The following is a 19965-nucleotide window of genomic DNA, read 5'->3' on the forward strand; positions in this document are numbered from 1 at the left end:
ACTGGAGCATGTAAATGAGTGAAATATGAAATCCTGCGTTTTAAAGCAAGAACAAAAGTATCAATCCAGACTTTTCATTTTTAATCTTTTAAATGATGGGGTTTGTTGTTATTCACAGATAGAGAATGTATAAAGCCACATGCATGCAATTATACAGTGCTTTATTCTGGCTGTTTCCTAAATTATTTTCCCTTGGGATTGGATATGTACCATTACTATATTTGTTCTCCAGTTATTTATATTTCTTCAGATTTATTGCAAAAATCCTGCAACAGATTATAAGTTTTTGGCTAGGACTGGAATCATCTGAGAGAGATGTTTTGTTACATTTTGTTAGAAGTGTAATTACAAAAATATAAACATGCAATTTACATACAATAGATATTAAAAAAGTCAGTGTGTAACCCACTTAAAATAGTTGGCAGGATATATATCTAAACTGTTTCAATTTAATGCAGATGTGCCCTGACAAATAAAATGTGCTTTGAAATGTGTCATCGTTCCCAGCTAGATAACCAGTTGTCCATACCCTCTGATTGCTGAATACTTTGCATTGTGTACAGTTAATGAATACACAGATGACATAGCATATTAGAGAGCTTGGCTTATGTAGTTATTATACTAGAGAAGAAAAGGACACTCACCCTATCCTAGGCTCACGTGGGAAACTCCAGTGGAGCAGATCATTCCTTTGACAATAGACCAATGATACCCAGTAAAACTATCACGTCTCTGCTAAACTTCGCAAAATTCTAACTAAAATCAAGCCAAAATAAACAGTATCAACACCAAAAAATAAAAAATAAAAATAAAAAGTAAAAGCAAACCAATATCTCATCCCACCAGAAGATCAACAAATCTTTCTTTAAGTTTTAAATGGGATTAACAACAGGAAAGTGATTAGAAGGTCCAGGACATATGGATTAACTTCATTACTGGAAGCACATGGAAAGAAGGCAGTGGTGGGGCTCCAGGTGAACTCCTCTGCAGCATTCTCCTGCCTGTGTGAAAAGAGAAGGAACTGTGCTGCATTTAGATAGCAGTGTATGGTCTCTTCTACCACTGTTTCAGCTTTCTGTTATCTCAGAAACACTGATGCCCACATACTTGCAGCAGTTGTAGAGATTTTTGTTATTTGCATTTACCAAGGGCAAACTTTTAAGAAATTTAACACAGTTCAGCTGTACCAGGTGCCTGAGCACAATGTGTGTGCCATGAACATTCGCCTCAGCTGCAGTGAGTGCATTTTTACAGATTAGCAGCAAATGCATTTCATGAAATTTAGCTACCAGCATCATCAGGCAAGGACAGCTGAGCAGAAGGAGGAGAGGTCATTTTGAAGAATGAAAAACATTCTTGAGCATTTCTTTTTCATGTCTGTACGAAGTCTCATGATGGACAGGTAAATATATGGCAGATGAGCAAACTGCTTCCAGGAAACTGAACCTGTTATCACTGTCAGTTGGGTGAGAAAAGGGATTGTCCCCTCTGCTCTATACTGGTGCTGTCTCACTCTGAGCACTGGGTACACATTTCGGATACAATATAAGAAAAGAATAAAATTATTAGAGAGGATCCAAGGGAGGACTAAGAAGATGGTGAAGGACTTCAGGGGCAAGTTGAATGAAAAGTGGCTGAGGTCCATGATGTGCTCAGCCCAGAGCAGAGCAATCTGAGGGGAGGCCTGATGGCGGATGCAGCTCCTCACAGGCAGCGGAGGGGCAGCTCCTCCCTGCTAGGATTCTAGCAAGTTGCAGCATTTGGGAGCACAAGCCACCCCTTGGTGTCATAAACAGGACACTTTCCCAAAACAATGGCTTTGGAAGTGACTGACTCACTGAGGGTCTCACTGCAGTCAATGGTGATTTAAGGTTGGGGAGAAATTCCATCTGGCGTTGGACATTTCAGAGCAGTGTTTTCTGTCTCTGGGTAATGATTTACAGGGGATGATTACCCATTTCTTATTACAACCAAAAGTGAGATTAAAATGTTTTGGAGGCAACTGCTTGTATCAATCTTCCAGTGCGGACTGAGAGTGAGGCTATCACTACAGGGGCGGTGGCACGCTGCTCTGGGTAAGGAATCATTAAAAGCAAATACCTTCTTGTAAAGATAGACTGGAGATAGGGAGAATTACAGTCAGCTAAAGAGAGTTTCTGAATGCTGGCCAGTACACACACAAAAGCAGCCAAAATGCACTGACCATCTTCTGCTGATTTCATCTCAGGAAAAAAACAAGGTGAAATCTCTAAAACCATACCAATGCTGTGTACAGGAGTAGTGCATCTACTTAAACTACCTATACTTAAATTATCTCTTAGAATCATAGACCTGTTTGAGTTGGAAGGGACCCTTAAAGGTCATCCAGTCCAACTCCCCTGCAATGAACAGGGATATCCACAGCAAGATCAGAGCCCCATCTAGTCTGACCTTGAGTGTCTCCAGGGACGGAGCATCTGCAACCTCTCTGGGCAACCAGTGCCAATGCTTTAACACCCTTACTGTAAAAAACACCTTCCATCTATCCAATCTAAAATCTTCCCTCCTTTAGTTTGAAACCATTTCCCTTGTCCTATCACAACAAACCCTGCTAAAGAATCCATCCCCTTCCTTCTTCAAGTGTGGCTTGGTGACTAGACCATTCATTTTCCTCAGGACTCTGGGATACATCTCATCGTGACTCACAGTCATGGAAGTCCAGGTTCCTCAGGAAGTTGCAAACCTGTGCTTCACTTACAGCAGGAGGGGCATTGCTCTCCCAGTTCCCACCTTCTGAACCATCTGCTCAAGGACTGTGTATAGAGGGTTGCCAGTCTCACTTGGGGGATACACCCTCCTGGACTTTCCTTTTTTGGTTGGTGTGTCCTTTATGAGTAATAAATTAAAGTGCAGGAAGATGGACGACTTAGCAACTGGTCAGAGACAGCAGCCTTGGCCATGCACACAGCCCTAATGGTACAAGCTGTGACCAGCAAGAAGAACTCTGATACTGCTAGGGCAAAGAGGCAGGAAAAAAGAAACAGGGAGAAGGCTCTCTTGTTATTCAACTTCAGATTGCACCACAATGTCCACTCAGTGTAGGAGAAAACTAAAAAAAAAAACACAAAACACCAAGACAGAAGTCACCTTGTTATCATCAATGAATTTATCAAATACTTGAACAGCTGCAGTTACCGTTTTTAAGGGATTTTGTAAATACCTGAACAGTGGCAGTTGCTAACAGTGGCTACATCTGGGTGCCTGATCCAGCACAGTAAGAAATGCAGCTCACAGGGATGTTTAGCATGCTGCACATCAGAACTAAATATATCGTAATTACAGACTACTTCATTCTGCCACAGGGGGAGACAAACATTGCTCTCTCTGCCTGTCTGCCCACTCCCATGCCTGGCACCACTTTTTTTTTTTTTTTCCTTCTAAAAGTGAAGAATAAAAACAAAAGGCTTTACTGTAATACTTTACTGCTGGGGTCAAGAACATGCTCCAGGGGTGGTGGCGGCAAAGAGGAACTACAGTGGAAATACAAACAGATACCTTCCTCCTAAAGTGCTTTGATGTGCCATTCCTATGAAGGCTGGATTTCTTCCCTTTACAGCTTTGGGCCTGTAAAGACTTTACACTTTTTTAAAAATTATTTTTTTTCTCCCAGATATCCTTTACGTAGGACCCTTTTCTGACCCTGCAGTAATAACAAACAGAAGAAAAATCCATGTGCCTTCTTATCAAAGCCATCTGCAGAATTCAAGCTTTCATTTAAAAATCAAAATTAAGCTTCTAGCCTTTAAAGGTCGTAGAGATAACCTTCTCTACGTGAACTGATCCACAGGCATCTTCTATTCCTACAGATGGATAACTCCTGTGTCAGCTTTCCTTTGGGTTCACAACTGCTCCCTCTAGTCAGACTGACGACTAGGGGAAAGCAGCTTCAGAGATAATGGTGTCTTGTCTCTCCCACAGGAAATAGCATCAGTTGCTCCCTATTGATGTTTAAAGCTGATAAGCAGAGGCAAAGTAAGGCTTTTCCTGGAATCTCTATAGATTCACAGGACTCAAGTGTGGACTTCTATAACAATCATGCATGTATGTATCTGAATATTTGGTGAGACATCACTTTTGGGAGTGATTCATCTGACCAATGTCCTGTGTCTGCAGAAGAAAGGCAGGGGCTTCTAGGTGGGACTCCTCAAATCCGTTTTAGTCATTGACCTTAAGAATGAACTGAAGGTTGAGGTTCAAATTCAGAATGGCTTTGGTGCATATACTTCTACTAGAGTCATAGCAGATTAGGGAAGATACAGCAAAAATGACTGCTCTAGGTGATGGATGAGCCTCATTGAGGAGATGAAATTTTCCCAAGTCCTCAACAGTGAAAAACCTTCTCTTCCTTCAAACAATCACCATGATCTTGACCACAGAAACATGCCTTGTTGGTCAAATTGGTAACAGCAAGCATTCGTCCATCATGTTCAGTCTCTTATCTCCAAATGAGGTTTCTCTCTCCCCAGAGAGTAGAAAAGAAAAACCCAAATCAAATAAAAACAGACACAGAGAGATCTGACACATGCCCAAGTAATGATGTATTGAGAAGAAAAAAAAAAAAAAGATCCATTCTGATCCTGGTAGGTAACAAGTTCAAGAAGAGAAACAAGGAATTGATTTTATATATCAGCAGCACAGAGAGTCATGACTATTAAAAATTTCCTGAAGTCAACACAGGTAATCTTCATTCTACTCAAAGGCCAGCAAGGGCCAGGATGAGCAGGTGGATGTATGACTTCTAGTTTTCAAGGGCAAAAGCACGAAGCACAGCTGTCCAGTAATGCATTTTTCTTTTTCAGAAATAACTATTTGAAAATTTGAAAGTCTCCAAGCCATGGATACATTACCTGTCTCTGTAACTATTCTGATATTTAATGACAAGAGTGAAGCCACTGACCAACATCCTCACTGATAAAAGTAAATACACAGATCCTTGCTGCCAAGTCTTTTTGCAGTGATAAAAATCGCCTCTGATCTCTGTTCAGTGTATGCATAGCTGGCACTAGAATATGATGATAGGCTTTTTGGTTGTACTCATTTTGAAAACAAATTTTCTTCTTTGCTTCTCCTTTTATGCCTCAGAGGATTGAATTAGCCCTTTTTGCTACAGCACTACAATGAGAGGTAGCCTCCTCACTTTCAGTATCGTCAACTATCTTTATGCCATCTGTAAAGATTTCATACCACTGTCTAGGTTGCTGCTAAAAATATTGTGCAGTATAAGCTCAAGAACTGTTTCCAGATGCACACACATAGAAATAATCTCCTCACTGGTATCTTCTTCCTACAAGCTTTATCAAAAGACTTGGTGTCACCAAGTCCAATGCTTTGGAGAAATGCATACTGTATGGAGAAACTATACTGTAACAGCAGACTTATTATTAAGCACATCTCTAAATCTTGGACTGGAAGAAAATATCTTTATAGATGTAATGGAGCGATATCAAGGGAGCTTTTACTTTATCTAACAGAGCAGTGAAGTATGAAAGGAGATGCAGAAAAGGAACTGAAAAAAAAAAATGCCAAAAAGGAGCATATATGGAAGTGTTGTGTTCTAGCACGAAGCTGAAAGAATCACTGAGCAAGATATCATCTCCACTATTCAGAAAGATTAAGAATAGTCCTTCAGGGTCTTAAATTATTTTACTTGATCAGAGCAAGGAACTCTATGCCTATATTAACAGCAATAAAATGCATTTGGAGCAGGTCTGTAAAGCAAAATAAGTACCGAGGACCACAAAGTTATGCTGTCTGCATTAGGGATCCCACTGCCATCATGGGCTGCAACAGGGAGACTTATCAAGTCTGCTCTTACAGCTGCATGCCCAAGCTGCTGGATTACACCAGGAGCACCTCTTCCAGATCAGTTCTCCAAAATGGAAGCCAGTTTGGGCACTTTGAGACCATTCCTCAGCCTGAAGAAAAATTCACTAAATGGGGACAAGCAGAACAGCTTCCCAAATCAGGGAATGTGCCTACAGCCGGAAGAGTTAAAAGGAAGATTAAGAAGATATGAAAGGTAAGCAGAGCTCACTGAAATAACCAGATCACTTTGTGAGTCAGGAAAAAATGTTCTCTACTAGGGTCATATTTTCAGGCCTACTCTACCGACAAAATGCAAAGCTCTTAGTAACAGACCTAAGAGAACATCATTAATACATTTACCAGTAGAAGAAGTACCTAGAAGACACAGCGGGAACTATGTCAGCCATTGCAGAAACAGTGGGACACTGCCTCAAAAAGTGTGAACGGCTTGGTCAACTCACCTCAAGATCACAGAATCACAGAATGGCTTGGGATGGAAGAGCCCTTAAAGATCATTTAGCTACAATCCCTGTCATGGGCTGCCCAGGGCCCACCCAACCTTCGGGGACAAGGCACCCACATATTCTCTGGGCAGCCTGTGCTAGGGCCTCACTGCCCTCTGAGTAAAGAATTTCTTCCTAATGTCTAACCTAAAAATATCAAAATACAAATACTTTTGCCTGAGCTTGTGGGAATTATGGCGTAGTTGTGTCGTGCACATGGCTCAGGACATACCCAAGCACTCAGTCCCACAGCTTAGAGCTTCCTGTAGCAAACATGTAGGATAGGAATGTGGTCTCACCACAAAGCCCACAGTGTAGATGAAAACCAAGCATAAGGCACTCGGACTATAGCTCCCATAAAATAGCACAATATTTCTAAACAACTTTTCCTCAGCTTTAAGCCTTTTTCTTTTAAAAAAAAAATTTTTTTTTTTACTTGTATTCTTTGTCTGAAATTGCTTGTGCTTTGGCCAGTGTATTTGATTATTTCTGTTTTTAACACAAACAAAAAAGGCATTATCCGTGGAGCAGGGCACACTACTCTTTCTTTTTTGGTTTTCAAAACAACCATTTTCTCCATTAGACCACATTTGTTTGCTTTAGACTTCAGAAATAAATAGCAGATGACATTATGCTACAGTTACTGTACATGTTTGCTTTATCCATTTTTGTATTTACTGCAAGGAAAATTTCCTTGGTGAACATTTCCCCAAATGCTACTCTTCCCCCAGAAATGTACTACACCACCTGGAAATGGTGCACCCCTTATCATTGGAGATAATCCCAGCCTGTTCTCAAACACTGCAATGAACCTTGCACACAGCCTTTACAGTACCAAGGGGTCTTTATTTTATATTTTTTTTATTTTTATTCAAAATGTTGGTGAATTTGTCAGCGTTCCTCTCACCCACTTCTTCTTAAGCAACTGGAAACAAACAGGCGTGGGTAGATATAGAACAAAATACATTTAAACAATTTTCACAGGAACACCATTTGAAATTGGAAGAAAACAACAAAACCCACAAGCAAACACAAATCAGATTTGTCCTGCCGTTAGTGCTGTTTTGCTACTTTGTGGCACAGCACACTGTAGAAATCTTCATTAAATAAATTTGAAAAAATAACCCAAAAAACCTGCCATGAAAAGCAAAAAAAACATCAGCAGCCTTCAGGACCTCCACAGAGAAAGGCGCTGGGAGCAGATCTGGCACTGCCCACCATCTAGGCACAGATTTCTGCCACAACAGCTCTGAAAGCTTTGACCTAAAACAGTCAAAAGCATAAAAAAAACCAGGCGTTTCAACTGATGGGCAAGGCTCTGGGCAACTGCACTGCAGCCAAATGCCTGATTTCTTTCAGGTCAGCCTGCTTGTCCTACAGCATAGGTCTGCCCAGACAAGGGCTGTGTGTTATGAGGTGGTTGTGGTGTTTTCTCCCCACCCCGCACCAGGCTCCAGGTCCTCAGCAGAATGACTCATCAGCCTTCTTTCTCTCAAGGCATGCAGCTTTCCACCCATTCTACCCCAAAGAAACCCAAGGTAGATGCTTCTCTTCAGCTCTCATCACCAACAAAACAGATGATGTGTTAAAAAACAAGGGCATGCATGAGAGCCTTCTCAGGGTCCAGTCCAAGACTGCAAATGTAATTCCTCCAGGAATACAGGCATGCATATTTAAAAACAAAAAGCAAAAGTGCTACCAAGCAAAACATTTCTGTGCACGCACACACTGCTCCGTACGGGGAGGGAGTGAACCACACAAGACAAATTTTGGCCATCTCACTTAATGCCCAAGCTTATCCTTATGAAAGCAAAGAGACAGCTGGGCAAGATGATCAAAGGATACATTATCACCACTGATGTCTAAAGCAAACACAATGGGACCACATCTTAGATTTAGATTGGAGGGAAAATGCCTTTACAACTGAAAACCTAAAGACAAACAGTGGGTAACTTCCCATGGATTTGTACTCCTTGCAGTATGTGTTTGCATACTATATGATCAGACTAATTTAATCTTTTAGCCATGAAACAGGCTGAGGGTTTTGTGGTGGAGAAATAAATAAATAGAAGGAGTGGGAAGAGCTCCATTCATTTCTGTTGGGATCAGCATGATAAAGAAACTGGATCTAAAATATTCCTTGGAATGCAAAAAGCAAATTCTTACAATGCTTTGGATTCACACATGTGGAGTAAGGCCATTACTTGTCATGCTGCCCAAACAAGTGGTATTTAGTGGAGGAAAGGCTCATGACAGCGTACCTCTATAAGACAGCAAAGACAACTCTCTACTCTTCAAGAAAAGAATATTACTATCTCATCTGGAGCAGTTCTTTTTCTCTTTAATAACCAGTTGGAAAAGCAAATAGTTCATCTTTAAAAGTTTGCTTCTTTGTGTAATGAATACAGAACAAGCTTCACAGAAAAATGTTTTTGGCGGTGGTATTGGTTTGTGTGTTTATGTTTTTGTTTTTTTTTTTTCTTTTCTTAGCTGTCAATATTCATTTTCTGTTAAGTGATCAGTGATCCATTTAATGTCATCTGGCACAAGGCAAAGCAGCCTTAGGATGCACTTGTTGACAGCTGCACTTAACACAGGTTTAGAATTAGAGTCTGCACTGATTCCTTCCTCTCCTTGTCCAGCATGCCCTAGAGCAGGGTAATTGACAAGCTATTACGTGCTTACACTGTTTTTAATGGAATCGTGACTTACAGTAAATATGTAAATGGCAAGAGTCTTCATTAACATTTTCTTACACAATCTTAAAAAAGATTCTTAATACCAATGTTAAGTCTCAAGAGCCACACATCTGCACTCCCACCTCGCTTACAATTCAATGTCATCCCACAGTGTGACAATGTCAAAACCTTACTCTTAGCAGCATACAGAACTTCAGCCAAACAGTGCCGCCAAACCTGTCACTCGCGCCTGGGAATAAGAGAGAACTGCAAGGCAGAGCCAAGCCTCAACAGCTGAATGTTTATAAAAATGTGCATTAACTTCGCACCTCTGTGCGTGGAAAGAGCCTTGTGGTTGTTGACGTCTGCAGCTCTCCCTTCTTCTATCTGCTGATCCATGCAATGAGAGGGGACCAATTTTGAAAACTCATCAACCTCCACCATCATGACAAAAGTATATCTGATGTCTCTGCAAGAAAGGTTGAATTTGCAACAGTACTTCCCACAGGAACTGGTGTTTCAGTGACACAGCCAACTAACTACAATGGAAACACCATCATGCCTCAAATGTCACAGAATCACAGAATCACAGAATTGTAGGGGTTGGAAGGGACCTCTAGAGATCATCGAGACCAACCCCCCTGCCAAAGCAGGTTCCCTACACCAGGTCGCACAGGTAGGCGTCCAGGCGAGACTTGAATATCTCCAGAGAAGGAGACTCCACAATCTCCCTGGGCAGCCGTTTCCAGTGCTCCGTCACCCTCACCGTGAAGAAGTTCTTACGCACATTCGTGCAAAACTTCCTATGCTGCAGCTTATGTCCGTTTCCCCTCGTCCTGTCTCCACGTACCACTGAAAAGAGACTGGCCTCACCGCTATGGCCGCCACACCTCAGGTATTTATAAACCTGGATCAGGTCCCCTCTCAGTCGTCTTTTCTCAAGGCTAAATAGACCCAGTTCACTTAGCCTTTCTTCATAGGGGAGATGCTCCAGGCCCTTCACCATCTTTGTGGCCCTCCGCTGGACTCTTTCCAAGAGATCCCTGTCTTTTCTGTACTGGGGAGCCCAGAACTGGACACAGTACTCCAGATGAGGCCTTACCAGGGCAGAGTAGAGGGGGAGGATCATCTCCCTCGACCTGCTGGACACGCTCTTTCTAATGCATCCCAGAATGCCACTGGCCTTTTTGGCTACGAGGGCACACTGCTGGCTCATGGCCAACCTGTGGTCCACCAGGACGCCCAGGTCCCTCTCTGCAGAGCTCCTCTCCAGCAGCTCATCCCCCAGCCTGTATTGGTGCATGCAATTATTCCTCCCTAGGTGTAAGACCCTACACTTGTTTTTGTTGAACCTCATCCAGTTTCTTACTGCCCAGCTCTCCAGCTTGTCCAGGTCTCGCTGAATGGCAGCACAGCCTTCAGGCGTGTCAGCCAATCCTCCCAACTTCGTATCATCAGCAAACTTGCTGAGGGTGGCCACTATCCCCTCATCAAGGTCATTGATGAAGATGTTGAACAAGACCAGACCCAGCACAGACCCCTGGGGGACACCACTGGTTACAGGTCTCCAGCCAGACTCTGCACCACCAACGACGACCCTCTGCGCTCTGGCAGTCAGCCAGTTCTCAACCCACCTCACTGTCTACTCATCTATCCCACACTTCCTCAGCTTTGTTATAAGGATGTCGTGGGAGACAGTATCAAATGCCTTTCTAAAATCAAGATAGACTACATCTACCGCTCCTCTCCCATCCACCCAGCATATGACAGCATCATAGAAGGCCACCAAGTTGGTCGAGCACGACCTCCCCTTGGTGAACCCATGCTGACTACTCCTGATAACCTCCTTTTCTCCCAGTTGTCTGGAGATGGTATCCAGCACAAGCTGTTCCATCACCTTTCCAGGGACGGAGGTTAGGCTGACAGGCCTATAATTACCCGGATCTTCCTTCTTGCCCTTTTTGAAGACTGGAGTGACATTGGCTATCCTCCAGTCTTCAGGGACCTCCCCTGTTGTCCAAGACCTCTCAAAAATGATGGAGAGCGGTTCGGCAATGACCTCCGCCAGCTCCCTCAGCACACGTGGATGCACCCCATCAGGTCCCATGGACTTGTGGACCTTAGTACTGCCTAGGCGCTCACGCACGTCCTCTTTCCTGACTAAAGGGAAGTCTCCCATTCCCCAGACCCTCTCACTAACCTCCAGCTTTTCACTGAAGACAGAAATAAAGAAGGCATTCAGTATCTCTGCCTTCTCAGCATCCCCTGTTACCAGAACCCCCCTTCCTCACTTAGTAAGGGGCCCACATTCTCTCTAGTTTTCCTTTTGCTGTTAACATACTTGAAGAAGCCTTTTTTATTATCCTTTATCACTTTAGCCAGATTCAATTCCAGGCGCACTTTAGGCTTCCTCGTTGCATCCCTGCAGGCCCTGACTACATTCCTATATTCCACAGAGGGCTCTCATCTCCTTGACACTGGAGCACCTCACACCAGCTAATGATTTGAACCAGTATGAGATAACTTTTATCCCCGCTAACAGACCAGAAGTACGTGGTATTAATTCCCTTCAAGATCAAGAGAAGCTTCCTCTATACTTTTCAGGACCTGGGCCTCCATGATTTGCTGAGAAGTTTCCAATGTACCATTAGTAGAGTAGGAAATTGGTGGCTTCTTTTTACTGAAAACTGCCTATGCACCATGCATGCCCCACAGATCTGCCCCAAATAAGCTCATGGATCCTCTCTACCATACCCACGAGCATACCATACCTGGGCAAAGGAGAGAGACATAAAAGAGCAGGAAGTCTTTCTAATCACCATAAGCAGGCATGTGTTAGGTGACACAATCGGTCTATCCATGAGGTGAGCTAGAAACTGCCTTAATACATTACATTTCTTTTTATTTTGTAAATGAAATTATATGAAGTAGAATGATTGATGGAATCATTACAAAATCAACTCCAAAGAAATATAGCTGCTGCTCTGCATGGTTGGTTTTTTTTTGTTGTTGTTGTTGTTGTTTGTTTTTTTTCCTCTAAGCAAGCTTCAATAGATAATTTAGCTGGTTTCTCCCTTCACTTTCCCTTTTTTTTCCTTCTTCTTCTTCTTTTTTTTTTTTTTTTGTTTGTTTGTTTGTTTAAATCCCTTGGGGCAGAGCCAAGAATCTCAATGTGCCACAATAATCACGGTTACTTATTTCCAACTTGTATCTGTAACACCATATCATATCAGCTCAACCTGGCATCAACACAGTGCTCCTCGACGATGAGCCTAGGAAGGAATCCAGTCTGTTCCTCATTATATGATGCTAGGGAGATGTGGGAGGGTAAAAAATGGAAAGGTGAGAAGGGACAGTTAACCAGGCAGCAGTGAGCAGAATGAGATATCAGGAATAAGAAGGTTATGACGGACAGAAGTGTGAAGGAGAAATATATTTCAGGGACAGAAAGAATAAAAAATAAAAATAAGGTGAAGCAATGACAAACTGGGTTGTCTGGGAAGGAGAAAAGCATGGCAGCCTGAGTCAGTGAAAGTGGAAGTGAGAAATCCTGCTGAAAACAAACCCTCTTGGAACAGAGTCCATTCCTCCATAAAGTGTAGGCTTCTTCCCAGAGCTTAATTTTATGTCAGAATTAAAAATAATAATAACAATACAAAAAAATCAACAGAAAAGAAAAACTTTCATGGCAGGTGAAAAGAACTCCCACACCACCTCACTCCCAATAAGCCATGATTTTCTCTAACTGCAAGTGAATAATAACGTTCCCCCCAGGGCAAATCGTTAGTGAAAAACCAGAATTAAGCAAGGAAGGGAACACCTGCTTAATGAGTACATTTGCTTTTCCAGAAAAGCTGGTATGTAGGTAACATTATGCAGAGCTGCAGCAAAGTTAAGGTGTAGGTGTGAGTTTACACAGTCAATTAAGCATAATTTAATTACATTTAAATAATTAATAACGAAGCATTTTAATTGCAGACAATCGTATGTTGTGTGATGTTGGGCACTCACAAAGCCAAACATGCAAACACTGGGCAATCAGCGTGCCCAGGCTATCTGTAGCTGCCTCTGCCTGTGCTTGGGACACAATGCGCAATTAGTTTCATCCCTATCAGTACTTCATTTGCTCCCTGCCTCTTGCAGAGCACAGAATGGGTACAGTTCCTGAGACGATTGTTAAGGTCCCTTCCATCCCAAGCAATTGTTTGATTCTATAATAAAGGAGCTGTTCAACATCCTTTACATTGTGGGCCACCTATGATATCAAGGCAGAGGAAACAAGATGATAACTATTGAAAAGATGCAGTCAGGAAAATGCACCCACATGATACCAAAAGTCTGGTCTCATCTAAACCCATGTGTGTCTCCCTACAGGAATAGAGGTATATCACAAGTGGATATGGCACTAAGGGAGATGGTTTAGGGATGGGACATTGTAGGTCAGATCGATGGCTGGACTTCATGAATTCGAAGGTCTTTTTCAATCTAAATGATTCTATTATCTTTTCAAGAGTCATCTCCAGAGGGCTCCTTGCACAGCGCATGGATTCAAAGACTATTCATTCCTCAGCCACAAGCCCCTTTCTTTTTCCTCCTTTTTTTATACACTAAGGAAATCCAGATGCTTCATTTCAATTGCCTGCTGGAGCACCACACATACTGCAAAGGCTTTATTTAGCTATCAGAAGAATGTAAGTATGGCTCTGGTCTCTACGCTTTCAAGTCTCTCAAAGATTTCTAAAGCAGTTACTGACTAGGTGTGCCATGTAATTCTTGCATGTTGGCATGATTAATACAAGTTTCCTTAGAACTAGCTCAGGTTGATTTTCTCATCTCACAGCCAATTCATCAAGAAGCAGTACAAGCCCTTTTGGGCCGGAGGATGATACACACACAAGATTTTGAGCAGACTGCAAGATAAGAGCACTGAGAGATGCCTGAAGGAGTAGTATTGCAGAAGAGCAATTATTTAACTCCTTTTGAACAACACTGACCTTCTGATGGCAGCTGTGCCTGGATGCAGTGAGATGCCAGGTCACCTAGATGTGTAATTATGTCAAAAATCATCAAACCCAAAATTTAAAGGTCGTGTGCACCAATGTGCACAATAAACAAGCTGGAAAGAAAGGGAAAGGACGTAATGGATAACTTGGGAAGCAGTATGGATAAGCAGTTGGTGTTAAGTATTTAAGTTCAGAAAACTATCAAACTATACGGGTTGATCTGTATATAAAAAGTAAGTATACTAATATATAATCTCCTAGTCACTACTGTACAGAGGAATCTGCCATTCACTGAGCCAGCAAGACAGCCAGCCTAATTTGTTTACAGAGAGAAAAATCCAGCACTTCCAATGATAATTTGTTCCAATGGACTGTAACTTAAAAATGCATCTCACTTTCTACACGAATTTGCCTGTCTACTGCTTTCAGACTGCTTTCAGCAGTTTGTGCTCTGCTTTTCTTCCCTAGATTGAAGAGCTCTTTAGTGCTTAATGTTTTCTCTTCTTGATGGTCCTTAATGCTCACAGTGAAGAACTAGCCATTTCAGACAATTTTCCTTTCAAAGCTTGTTATTTTAAAGTAACTGCATACCAAAGTTAAAAATCACAAAAAGTGTCTAGACTAGTGAATTCCCTGTGATAATGTGCTTACCCAGCAGGATTAATGGCTAAAGCTCAACTTAGCTGGTCAACTGTGTAATATTGTCTTGTTTATCTAACACTGTTACCAAAGGCTTTACAAATTGCCTGTGTAAAGTCTGCCCATCACTGAAATCATCCACTTCTTCACTGCAGGCTGGTGGCTGTTTAACACGGCTGAGCAGCAATATGAATGTGAACACAGGGCTGCAGCCTGCTCACTGCACTGCGCCCTTTCCCTGGCTACCTACTGACAGCTCTGTTCTGCTTTTCAGGGCTGCTCCTTGAACAATGCCAACTGTCACAGAGGATATTATATTCCAGTATAATAGCACTCTAAAACCAAGTTGATATTTTAACCTCTCTACATACCATTTGTGCACAGGAACAGACTGTTTTGATTGCCATCTATATTAAATGCTACATGAACAATAACTGGGTGTACATGCAGTAATCCATGCTTGTTGGAGTGGTGGTCAATACCATGCCCTGTTGCTACGCTTACCCTACAAACCCATACACAAACACTGTTCTCAGCAGCTTACTAGCTACTCGTCCAACTGCAACCACTCAGACTGAGATTTTCCAGGCCAGGCTGTCTACATCACGGTGAGTCCTTTCAAAATTTTTACTGCAGGCAGTACAATCACTTTATTACAACTGCTAATAAATCAGACCTGCCTGAAAATTTCCACTGTCCTTGAGTTTGGGAAGATGGACTTGAATTTGCCTTCATGTCACAGATATATTTGCTTTTTTCTGTTCAAATGCTGGCTGTTTTCTCTCCCAAATTATAAGTGCTCCAAAAGCTGATGCTCACAAATACTTAAAGCTCATTTCCTAGAAGCAATACCACTGCACCCTGGGTGAGATGAACTCAGTCTCAAATAGGATCCTCACACTACTGTTTGTATTGGCTGCACTAAGCCCAAGCAGCTTGTATTTGTTGTGTGTTCAGAGAGGAAGGATATCCACATTAATTTACTGCAGAAATAAGCTTTTGGGGATATTATTGTCCTCTGGTATGGGACAACTAAAGATCTATATACAGACAGAGGGATGAGAGGATGGAGAGAGGTCCATGGAAAGGAATATAGGGTTCTGATTGATGGCAAGTGGAGTGTAAGTCAGCAGCATGCTCTGGGAGACCAGCACAGCCACCAGTATATAGGAGGGACTGTCCCCTCTGCTCTGCAATTTTTGGCCTCACCTCAAGCGCTGGGTGCAGTTCTGGGCATGATAACATACAAAGGACACAGAACTGTTAAAGAATATGCAAAGAAGGGCTACAAAGATGGTGTAGGGTCTGGAAGGCAAGGTATATGAGGAGCAGCTGAGGTCCGTGGTGTGCTCAGCCCAGAGCAGAGCAGGCTGAGGGGAGGCCTGATGGCGGCTGCAGATCCTCACAGGGAGCGGAGGGCAGTGCTGAGCTCTGCTCTGTGTGACAGCGACAGGGCCGAGGGAACGGCATGGAGCTGTGACAGGGGAGGGGCAGCTGGGGGTGAGGGAAAGGGTCTGCACCAGAGGGCGGTGGGCATGGAACAGCCTGCCCAGGGCAGTGGGCACAGCCCCGAACTGCCAGAGCTCAGGGGGCGTTTGGACACAGCTCTGAGACACTGGGTTTGGATTTTGGTTGGAGATGTGTGGAGGTGGGAATTAGACTGATGATCCTTGTGGGTCCCTTCCAAGTTGAGACATTCTGTTATTCTATTATTCTGTTCAGACTCTGCCCTATAAACTTTGATCAAATAAAGGCCATGTTCTGAACAGCTGAAACCAAGAACCAGCCAGAGGGAACTGCAAAAGTCTACAGCTGACAGCAGCTGTGGTTCCACAGGCCTTCAGAGCAAGGCCACGCGCAGTGCAGGGTGCAGAGAGGCAGTGTGCTGCTGGCAGCTGTCGTGATTTTGTCATTTTTTGTAGTTGGTATTCCACATCATATCATCATGTAAGGCAGTGGGGGCATTTGGCTCTTGGAAGGGAGGACTTCTTGCCCAGAAGAGGAAAGATGGAGCTTGTGGTAGGCCAGAAGGCTCTCTCTGTTCCCTGCAGAGAAACACGTGGTCCCTGGCTGCTTTCACCTGCAGTGGTACAGTAAGGCCTCGGTTTTGGACTCTCTCTCATTCTGTTTGATTTGTTGGTCTCAGTTCCGATTGTATTGTGTTGTATTGTATTATCTTGCATTCTGAGATCATATTTTAGAAAATTAACACTCCTCCTCAGATCACAGACGCTGTTCTGTTTTTAGACTCATCTACTATCTCCCTACCTGTTCCCCTTTTCCCCTCTCCCGGGCTGCAGACCAGTGAGTTCCCTGCCACATTAGTCATGGGGCCGGGCCAGACTGGCTGTAAAACTTAACACTTTTTTTATTTCCCCTCCCTCCCTTCCTCCCTTCCTCCCTTCCTCCCTTCCTTCCTCCCTCCCTCCCTCCCTCCCTCCCTCCCTCCCTCCCTTCCTTCCTTCCTTCCTTCCTTCCTTCCTTCCTTCCTTCCTTCCTTCCTTCCTTCCTTCCTTCCTTCCTTCCTAATTTATTTATTGGAGGGGGGGGAGGGAGGAGCGGCCTGTGTCCCCTGTCACAGACACAGATAACTCCATGACAGCAGCCTTACACAGCTCAACTCCGAGCACTAGCCTTCCCTAGTTAATAAACTCCTTGTCCCGTAACAGTTTGCAGAGGATAAACAAAGACACCATTTGTTCTCCCAGTGATAGACAATTTGGCTCTTTTATGACTGTGACAACTTTAAAAACAAAAACCAACAATAACTACATATTAATGTTTTTAACTTTATCTGCCTAAACCTATAAGCAAGTTGTGCTTGCTTTTTACAACAACACATTGTTTTCTAACAAGAATGCAGAATTATCTGATAGGAAACACAGCTAATGTAGCACAAGCAAGTTTTTAAATGAAGTCCAACTGGGCACATGATGAGCAATCCCGAAAACACAATTCAAGGGGTGAACCACCACCATGCAACTGAGCATAATAATCTGCTTGCAAGGTTTTGAGACTACATGCAACATAAATAATTTTAAATCAATTGAGTTACTGTCTCTTGCCAATTTGATAGAAAGGAGAAACAGTGTAATTGGCAATCAAGTACTCCTTTGGGAGCTTCCAACCAGCCAGCTGCATTTGTAAATGCATGGTAATCTGCTGGGACAAATCCTGCAGCTGCTTAAACTGTGGTGTAAATTGCACGTAGGGTGTAAATTGCTCCAAACATGGATGTAAGCAGCAAAGCACTACCACTGGCATGCCACAGAAATGGTACTCTTGTCCCTGGATGTAAATACAAACTTGCTGTCTCTCCCTTGCCAAAACAGGGCTGAATGCAATCAAGCTCAGATCTACTCACCCTTCACTTGCTAAGCAGCAAATAAATATAGCTCAGGGATAAAGACACTGTCTGCATGGTTAATTAGCTGGCTTCTTTATCTAACTTCAACCTTTACACACTTATCTATTTATTAAATCAATGGGCTTGTGTATAAAAGCAAGTCTGTTAGCTTAAGTCACTATATATAGACACATTTTCATTGTAGAAGCAAATAGTACAGGCAAAGTTCTGCAGTCAGATGGAAAAAGAGTCTGGGAAAGTGAGGGGAAGAATACCATTTCAACTGAGCTAATAATGTTTGCATTCCTGGGAATAATTCTCTTCTAGTGTTGACTGCCTTTATTTAATAAACATAAAAGTTAGTTAATGTCCCATGCCATGATGGAAGAAGAACTGGAAGTGACCATTTTTTGCTTGCCAATCAGATTATTTGGATGAAGTCCTATTCAAAGAGAAGAGTGCTTCTTGCTCATGACTGCATCTCAAAACCGTCCGACCAGCCGTTTTAGGTACCTGATTGAGGAGGATGTCACTGTCCTAAGAGTTTCTCTCTCTTCTTTCTAGCAGAAGCCCAGACAAATTCTTAAAATTATGCACTTCACTTTCAAACAGATAAAGTAAGATGAATCTCACCTCATGTGGTTTCTACAGGATGCTGATTCACAGCAACTCTGAGAATAGTGGAAAACTTTCCAGAGAACATCTCCAATGTGCTTTACTTTTGTGGATTCATCAACAGATAACAGAATGGCCCGGGTTGGAAGGGATCCCAAGGATCAAGAACTCCAACTCCCCTGCCACAGGCAGGGCCACTAACCTACACACTTAATTCTAGACCAGGCTGTCCAGGGCCCCATTCAACCTGGCCTTGAACACCTCCAGGGATGGGGCATCCACAACCTCTCTGGCCAGCTTAATCCATCACCTCACCACTCTCACAGTAAAGAACTTTAAACCATTTTCCCTTGTCCTGCTGTTATCTACCCTTTCAGAGTTTTACCTAAAATAGCAAAGGTGTCTGCTGTCTCTTTTTATGGATTAATCTTTTCTGAGTGGTTAGTCTCATCACTGCTCAGCTATTTCTCAGAAGTGTTTGAAGTCACGCAAAAATACAGACCTTGCAGCAGTAGAGAAAGGTATCCTGCAAATAAATCTCCCAAGGTAGCTAGGAGAGCCTGTAGGATATCCAGTGGCCCAGCCAGGCCAGCATCTCCAGAATGCTCTCTGGTAGTCTGATACCCACTTAACACTGCATGAGGCATAAGATTTCAAAGGGCTTGCAAGCCACAATGGGGACAAATATGAGCAGTATAAGGAATGTGCCCAGTTGAAAATTACTGTAGGGCTGGTACTTCATAAGCAACATGAATGGTAAGGAGAAAAAATCCTACCCAGGTAAATGAAGGAAAAACGTAACAAATAAACTTCATTACAACAATTCTCCAAAGAAGCCGAGAAAGTGTAAAATTGATGATTCGACAGTGAGGTGGGTTAAGATCTGGCAGATTGGCAGAGCACAAAGGGTTGTGATTGGCAGCACAGAGTTCAGTATCAGCAGACCTGTATCTAGCAGAGCTCCCAAAGGATTGATGCTGGATCCGGTCTTGACCAAAATTTTCATCAGCGATATTGAAGAGGAGGATAGTGTCAAACCTCAGCAAGTTTCCTGATGATACAAAGTTGAGAGGAATAGTAGACACACCAGAATGCTATACTACCATTCAGTAAGACCTGGAAAGACTGGAATGTACAGAAGACAGGAACAAGAAAAGGTTTAAAAAGTGAAAGTACAGAGTCTTCCACCTGGGAAGTACGAGGGACATGTATCAGTACAGGCTGAGACATAGCCTGCTGGAGAGGAGCAAAGGGATAAGGCCAGACACTTTCCAGATCTGTGTGGAGACAGGAAAAAGAGAAACGGACAAAATAGGAAATTCTACACAAACGTGCCA

The 19965-nt window shown here is 42.9% G+C and overlaps 1 protein-coding gene across 9 annotated transcripts in view; it reads right to left on the reverse strand.

The window, feature by feature from the left end:
• FAT3 (FAT atypical cadherin 3) overlaps positions 1-19965 on the reverse strand; it is a 451950-nt gene that overhangs the window by 268622 nt on the left and 163363 nt on the right. The gene's annotated exons all lie outside the window — the stretch shown is intronic.

The sequence above is a fragment of the Meleagris gallopavo genome, chromosome 1 (genome assembly GCF_905368555.1).
Source record: "Meleagris gallopavo chromosome 1, MGAL_WU_HG_1.1, whole genome shotgun sequence".
Taxonomy (NCBI): Eukaryota; Metazoa; Chordata; class Aves; order Galliformes; family Phasianidae; genus Meleagris; species Meleagris gallopavo.